The sequence below is a fragment of the Ambystoma mexicanum genome, chromosome 12, assembly GCF_040938575.1.
Source record: "Ambystoma mexicanum isolate Mex_15411 chromosome 12, UKY_AmexF1_1, whole genome shotgun sequence".
Lineage (NCBI taxonomy): Eukaryota > Metazoa > Chordata > Amphibia > Caudata > Ambystomatidae > Ambystoma > Ambystoma mexicanum.
This window is the reverse complement of record NC_090936.1, coordinates 695561170-695568634: the sequence shown is the minus strand read 5'-3', so window position 1 is coordinate 695568634 and position 7465 is coordinate 695561170. Positions and strand designations below refer to the sequence as shown.

The following is a 7465-nucleotide window of genomic DNA, read 5'->3' as shown; positions in this document are numbered from 1 at the left end:
AGAGGCTGTGACGGATAAGACGGTGAAGCTACAGGGCAGGTCGGCTTGGAACCACCTGCACAATATAAAGATTTATAAACCATCAGCCTCATCCACCGTACGGCTGCAGAAGCCGACAAGACCAAAATTGCATTAGCCAACCAACAAAAAGATAACCCAAATACCCAAGACCCTGATGACCCAAAACCAACTGGGCATGCCATGCTCAGACGTTCCCAAGTAACTCCCACAGCCATACTAGTACATATTGACCACTGTTGAACACTGCCCCATCCCCAGAACACTACGTAACCAAAGTAGGAATAGTGCTCACCCATATATCATACTCCCAAACCCCTTCTATAACGTCGAAGATACGTAGACATCATATGGTAGCATCATGCTTTCATTTGCCATACCACACACACACGGTTCCAGTTCGTGCTACCGACTACGAGTAACACTGTCCTAACATTTCTTTTCTCTCGCACATGCAGGGTCCTGTGATTGTTGATGTACAAGTACTAAAAGGTATGGATGTTTGGGAATAACTCTGATGTTGCCTCGCATTGAGAACCCTGAAGCACACTCCGACCAATTTATCCATGCTATAAGAAAACCCACGCATTTTAGGCCCCGATCACCACAAATGTACTAATGTGCATTTCTTGAATACTTACTACAAACATACCCACAACTTGTGCAGAGTGCATACTCTGTCTTACCCACACTCCGAGAATTTGGGAACAGGTGTTTGCATGGGCACTTAATGATTATTTAGTACGCCGAGCTTGATTACACTTACAAGTACTAACAATAACACCTTTTATCAAGATTTTCGGACAGGCAACTTTATCATCCCTTCAGCTGCATAGGCAGTGTAAGTGACAATGATGAAAATAATTAAAATTGTACTGTTTATTGTGTGGTTACTGCTTTCTAGTGGACTATTAACAACTGCTTTCTGGCAGCTCTTTCTTGCTTTGCATCTCTCCGTTGTATCCCACACTAACTTGCTGGCCCAAGCCGCATAGACTACAGTGTCAGGTGGTAAAGGCAATACTGCTGAAAAGGTAAGGAGAGGGAAGCGCAGTGTTGCCACAGGCATGAAAGGGGTAGAAACATATCTTACAGACACTGCACACATAACCAACAACATTTGGTACAAGCACATGTCCAAAATTGGGAGGGACACAACTGATGAGAGCTGTTATGTCTGCTCATTCATCCCCTATGCCATGAGTGCCTCCAGGACCTTCGTAGCAACAGACATACCCGCATCAACATCACAATGCCTTATGTACCTAGCCATGTTCCAAACTCAGGGAATATTCCAAGGGAAGACAGCCATTTTAAGATGTATGTCCAAGGCGACCTTTCAATATGAGGACAGTTAGATCAAGACATTACCCATAAAGAGCAATTACTGGCATCTCGCTGAAAGTCTGCCTACCATGTAAGTGGAGAGCTAGAGAGATTGGAGATTGGAGTAGAACCGGGGTGCTGGGAAAGACAACACATTTTTATATGTACAAGTATACACACATGATGGCTGGGTGGACGGAGTAGTAGGATGCAAAGCAGTAACATTGGCAAAGGCAGCAGTGAATAAAGTACAAGAAGAAAATGACAATTGCCTCAAGAAGTGGGACAAAAGCACAAGATTAGTGACATGGGTCAACAACAAAGATGGACCCGTACCAATAATCCCACTAACTACGCTGGCTCTCTGCTTCTAGAACAATGGTGAAGAAGAAGTGGAAGAAAATGTTGGGTTCAAAAGAACAGAAACAATACCAGAGATGGGGATAGGGACAATTGTCCTAATGGATCACTATTGGGCTTGTGGAACAACCCCCTACGACAAGCTGCCTCCAAACTTGGGGGATATGTTCACTGGTGTATGTGAACATGCCCTCTAGTGGTGCCATGGAAGCCTTTCAACTAGATGAATTCCGTAAAAATGCAATACAATAAAAGGAAAAAGAGATCACTAATCCCTACATCCAACAAACCAGAAGAAGCAGATGAACATTGAAGGCTCAGCAGGGTGAAGAGAGAAGGAAACTACTTTTGGGGACGTCTTGAAGCAGCACTAGACGAAGTACCAGCATCCCAAGCATCCCACAGACTATTCAGCCAAACAAAAATGTTCTTTGCATCTTTGCATCTCTATTTCCTGGCGTACAAGCATATGCCAATTCTAAATGGCTGCAAATTAACCGTTGGGGACTCATGGTTACCATCCATTCAACAGTGAACGGCTTCAACGCAATAAAAGAAGAGCTCTGAGTGATAAGCTTGGTTGCACTCCAGAACAGATATGTCCTAGATCTCCTCACAGCGATGGAAGGAGGAGTTCGCACGAAAATAGAAAGTTCTTGTGGCACGTGATGAAGATAACGGAACACTATCAGATGCCTTAGCCCCGTTGGCCCACATGCATGCAAAATAAAATGGAAGCAGAAGCAAGCGGGACGGGGAAGGATAAGAGCTGGTTTGCCTATCTCTGTTCATGTATTCCTTTGTGGCTGGCAGACAGCCTAAATGTGCTGGCTGGAGGCCTGATATTGGAACAACATCTCTGCTCAGAATAAAAATGTGCATTGCAAGATGTCAGAAGACAGCAGAAGAGGTAGTAGGAATAAAACTACTTATGGAACTAGAGAAAGGAGAGCAGATGAATGACATCATCAAGGAAAGGGAGAGGCTGAGACAACAGATAGCAGCATCTGACATAATCCCGTCTGGAATGAAGGTTGAAATCCCCCGCAACCCAAAGAAGTGTGTTGGAAAGTGGGTATACTGCAAGCCTGAAGGAGGTTGCGTCTACATGTATTGGTCAATCGTAGACCATGTCAATTACTATGGACACTTAGAAGGAATGACAGAAAAATGGCGTCTGATAGACGACGGAGGAGATAATGGTGGTGTGGTTGACAAGTCGACCAGAGGGGGGACTGAAGAGGGAGAATCCGAATGTGCCCTCCATCCCGGAAGACCCTTCAACAGGTAGAAGAATCTGTAACAATATGGCCGTAGTTCATACGAACTTGCACCCATTCCCACTGCTCCCACGATGGATAATTATCACGAGAGATACCCTCCCAGCAGACCCTACAACCCAGCAGTAGTGCAAATCTTACACAGAGTGAACGAGGAGACGCAAGACAAAGCTGGTTACATGGACAGACTCAACTAAGCACCAAGAAACCAAGCCACTTGTCGGGAGAGACACCATGATGACTTATCTACGTTAGACATGAAGCACATGTGCTAGCCGCACACTCTGGACACTCACACATACTCAACTACATGAAGAACACAGGTATACAGTTCTATAGTTAGAGGACAGTGACATATACATACTGTCTGCACATTTATTATTTTGCCATTAGGCCTGCTATAGTACTGGGGTAGCGCAAGATGCAAGAAGAGTTTGTGTAAATGCTTGCAGACGCTCATATTCAAATAACCCCATAGTGCGGCAGAAGCACTCAACGGACCTGAAAGCCATAATGCACTAACCTACAGATTATTAGAAGATGTGTATAGTAGAAGCCAGACCACGTTTTAAGAAATCTAGCAAGCCGTGATTACTTAGAAATGGGACCCCAACCCTCACAGTATTATGTACAAGCAGAACTACTGTGGCAGGAGCGAATCCGCCATCAAGGTCGCAATGTTGCAAATGACATTCCTCACTCTGAACCTAAGCAACACCGACTGAAGAAGAGGTGCACTCTCTGACAAAATGCAGAATAATTAAGGGCTCCTGGGCTCACAGACGTGGTCTTCAAGCACGTGACCTGGCTGAGCTGAGGGGATGCCAAGATTGAGGCCTGATAAAATCAACCTGTTCCGCCAGCCAGACAATAGCTGCAACAAAATTGTTACAGTCATGCTACAGTTCTGCATCGGGAACCGGAGCGCACTCATTACAGTTATGGGCTACACACCGTCATGATGCTGACACATTGTTGCACCTTGCAGATACATCATTGCACAAGGCACCATTCACAGGTGTTCCGCGGCTGGGAACAGAGTTAGTCCCAGGCTTGGGTGGCTCGTGGCTCATCCAATCATAGCCAAGGCCCCTAGGGGTGGACAGTGGGGGTCACCGACCCTTACTCACTGTAACAAATTTCAAGCAACAACTTTTTGGGAATGGCTAAGTGTACCACCTGACACTACACCGTCCAATAATGCAGAACCTCCATACATTTCTATATGCGACCTACTACTCAACAGCCTATCCCGAGTGAAGATAGGTTTTTGAGACGGTTCTCGAGAATGACGCTAATCATGATGTCAGATGCCATCAAAACTGGCCTGAGAGCCAGGGTCTGTTGAGAGATTTACGTGATCCTTGTGCTCCTTTGACTATAATAAACCGCAGTAATTCCTTGCCTCTTGTGTGTACCTGACGTTCTTGATTGGGCAAAGGGAAGGAGTTAGGCCTTCCATGGACTCGCACCTGCAGGCCTCTAGAGTGGCCTGCAAGGGGTCTGGCCGTAACAAGTTGAAAGTCCCGCCAAGATCTGTTGTGGCGCCAACCCAGCCAGAAGCTGTCTCCTTAGCCGTTGGACCGAGAAGGCTGAAGGACCCTCACAGGCATTGCGAGACAACCAGACAGCGCAACTGGAGATAGGCCATCGGGAGCTGCCTTGAGAAATATATCACGCCCGCAGTCAGCAAGGTGTCCATGCAGTTCAGAAGGGCGAGACGAGCAGTTAACAGGGAGCCAGCAGCCGAACAGCATTGATGAACACAGAAGAACGTAAGTGTGGTCCACAAAACAGGCAATATGTTGTGTGAGTGGGTTTTGTGTATGCGGGAGAAGGAAGATATAATTTGCGATTATTGTTGGTGCTGGCGTTGTTTTGACACGTGAATACCAAAGAGAGGAGGGGGGAATTAAACTGTTAGACCAAACTAACCCCCTAATTTTAGGTACAAAGACTTGGTCAACAGTGTGTCATCACAGGGTGGGATGTGCAACCTCCCTTAAGGAAAACCTGAGGAGAGGGAGGAGTCAATTTCCAGTAGCTCTACAAAATTAATAGCCACCTCAAGTAATACACAATGAGAAGGTACACAAAAATGCACATTTAACGGATTATTCACATATCAATTTTATTTAAACATTCAACAATAATTAAAATTCACAATAAAAATGCCACAATGACATAATTCATCTTAATTCATACAAATCTTTGGCACAGTCCATACGAGTTGCACAAAAAGGGAAAAACCAAAACACAATTATAACAACTTAAGTACACCGGGATCGGGAGTGTACACAAACCGTAGAAAAATATATGGTTGAAGAAACAGTAAAGCAAAAATATGTGTCTAAATCAACTGTCTCCTCATAAACCCAACCTAAAAATAAGTTGTTTAACTTAAAAAAATGACAAAACTGCATTAACCACTCGGTCTCACACTCCTTCACTCCCATTCAACCCAACATGTTTCATTCCTCACTCATTCCAAACACACCCAGTCAGGGGAAATTCATCAGGGGCATGCACTTAAAAACAGTATGTCCCAAGGTTGTCAATGAGAATGGCGAAATTGATCTCAGCGCCACACGACCTGATTAGTTATAATCAGGGCATAGAGTACTCCCAAACTGTGCTCAACCGAACCCTGCACTAGTAATGTCACGTGGGAGTTGACTGATTAGGAGCACCAACAGAGGCAGCTTATTCCTGCTACTATGGCGAGTTTCCAATTTACTCCAGTGGACTACTTCGAAGCACCAATCAAACAGCTATTTTCTGCTACAGTGGTAAGCTTCAAATTTCCTCCAGCAAAGGAAGGTCATCAAACACCTGTGAACAAACGAAGAGATAGAGAGACTGATAAATAAGATCTCTCTCAACAAACTATTAAATTACATCAACTGTGACGCTATCATATGCTCCAATTTAATACACCCACAAGGGTGTTCTAACATGGAAGGACTCCTTTCTGTTAAAAACACAATGGCGAAGGAAAATTTAAGGGTGGCTAATCATCACTTAATAGATCTCGTTGTCAAAAGCATGTTCACATAGCCTACGTTGGAAGCAGAATGAACCCGTTCACATGGGTCCCAATTAACCAAAATCAGCCAAGGAAGCAACAGACAGCATTGGCCAATTTAGCTGTAATTTTATATTCTGTGAGTTTACCAAGCATGAGACCTTCAGTGCCGCCCTCTACGGGGGTGAATATCAGGCATCTAAACTGGTAGGTCCCATGTGTCAAAGGCTTGGAGTCAATCCAAGTTCAGTCGAAAAAGTCACTCTTCAATTCTAATGAGGCGACCTGTAGAAAGTGCAAAATCAGTAATGTTACTCAAGCTCAGTGACGCCTACATCACAGGGGGGTTTCAAAAACGGTGGCTCATGTAGCATTACCTTGTATTTATTCACTGAGCATATCTGTCTTATTAGGCTGTAATCGGAGCAATTGCTTCAATGACTCTCCTCCCGACCTGGGTGTGTCTATAGATACGAAGCAAAGTATAAGGCTAGATGTTCATTCGACCAACGGGGCAGCCGGCACAATGCAAAAACGTATAAAAGGGAACGTCCTAGTGGCAGCTTACAAACGTTGTCATTAGCCAGCCCACAGTCTACGCTGCAACTGGCAGCACTTTGGAATAGTCAGTTTACTGGAATCACCTCCTGCTAATTGGAACCCGGTAAACCAGAGTAGCAACAACATCATACAGTATTATACCTGTAGCGCATCAATGGTCATCAAAAGATAGGCTGTACTAAGTCCCATTCACTTGCAGCACGTCAGCCTAAATATTGTTTTAAACAAAAGATATATTTATTTCGTGGTTCTCTCTCAGAAAATAGTAAAAGAGTGAAGTGTACAAGTACCCATTGTGCTCAAGGGCGTAGAAGTAAACACAGGCACCAATAAACCCATATTAGGCACCGTTTAGATAAGGGTGACTCCTAACGCCGTGGGGAAAAGTTCTTTATATACACTGATAATGATCAAATGAACAGGGTGGCGATGGTCACGCGAGGGTGGACCGAGGCTTACCGTTTTTTGTCAGTGTAAAAGAGATCAAGCCGACTGGATTCTACCCCGTCCTGGAATCTGTCACAGTGGAGCGTTCGCCTGTCCTTGCTTCAAATGCACGGCGGGGAAAGAAAGCGTCATTTCCTCTTGCCATATTTAAAGGCAAGCCAGTAATTAACCAGAGCGCCTCCCTTCATTAGGTGCACGTGGCTCAACAACTGCTCCCCAGGTGTGTGTATACCACGTGGTGTGCTGGGATTCAGAGTCCAGTATAACCAAAATATATCTAACAGAGCGGGACGTGGAACGTTGTTCAAAGGTTGTCTGTGCGTGGACATAAGGAACTATGTCTGACATTAGTTCCTCAAGCCCGTGAAAAAACACCCACCCACTCACCAGAATGTATTATAACATTCCGATTAGGGGAATAAGGAGAACGGTTGGATACCTATACCCA

The 7465-nt window shown here is 44.8% G+C and overlaps 1 long non-coding RNA gene across 1 annotated transcript; it reads right to left on the bottom strand.

Moving 5' to 3' along the window:
* Positions 1-5089: 5089 nt before the first annotated feature.
* Positions 5090-7142, bottom strand: LOC138513047 (uncharacterized). Its single transcript, XR_011281670.1, has 4 exons — positions 7030-7142; positions 6387-6473; positions 6159-6294; positions 5090-5816 (listed from the first exon to the last, which is right to left on the bottom strand). It is a non-coding gene; the product is annotated as an uncharacterized lncRNA (long non-coding RNA).
* Between the last annotated feature and the right edge of the window lie 323 nt (positions 7143-7465).